Genomic DNA, 540 nt, shown 5'->3' with positions numbered 1-540 from the left:
TGTTCTTCAGATGGTCTTTAAATTAAGGTGGGATATGTTCAAGGTCATATTTTGGTTTTCATGGACTTGTTTCAATTTTTTTCAGCTTCAGTTTGAATTTGCATTTGAGCAATTGATGGTCTGTTCCACAATCTGCCCCTGGTCATGTTTTGAATGATAATATGGAGGGTTTTCATCATCTCTTTCTGCAGATGTAGTCAATTTGATTTCTATTTATTCCATATGACGAGGTACATGTGTATAATCATCTCTTATGCTGTCTAAACAAGGTATTTGAAATGAAAAAATCATGGATTTTTCAGAATTCTATCATGCGATCTCCAATATTATTTCTATCACCAAGGCCATATTTTCCAGTTACCGATCCTTTCTCTTTGTTCCCAACCTCTGCATTCCAATCACTGGTAATGATCAATACATCTTGATTGCATGTTTGATCAATTTCAGATTAAAGAAGTTGGTAGAATTCTTCTGTTTTATCCTCACTGGCTTTAGTGGTTGGTGAATAAATTTGAATAATAGTGGTATTAACTGTTCTTC

The sequence above is a fragment of the Chrysochloris asiatica genome, unplaced genomic scaffold (assembly GCF_000296735.1).
Source record: "Chrysochloris asiatica unplaced genomic scaffold, ChrAsi1.0 scaffold00047, whole genome shotgun sequence".
NCBI classification, from domain to species: domain Eukaryota; kingdom Metazoa; phylum Chordata; class Mammalia; order Afrosoricida; family Chrysochloridae; genus Chrysochloris; species Chrysochloris asiatica.
This window is presented reverse-complemented; position numbering follows the sequence as displayed.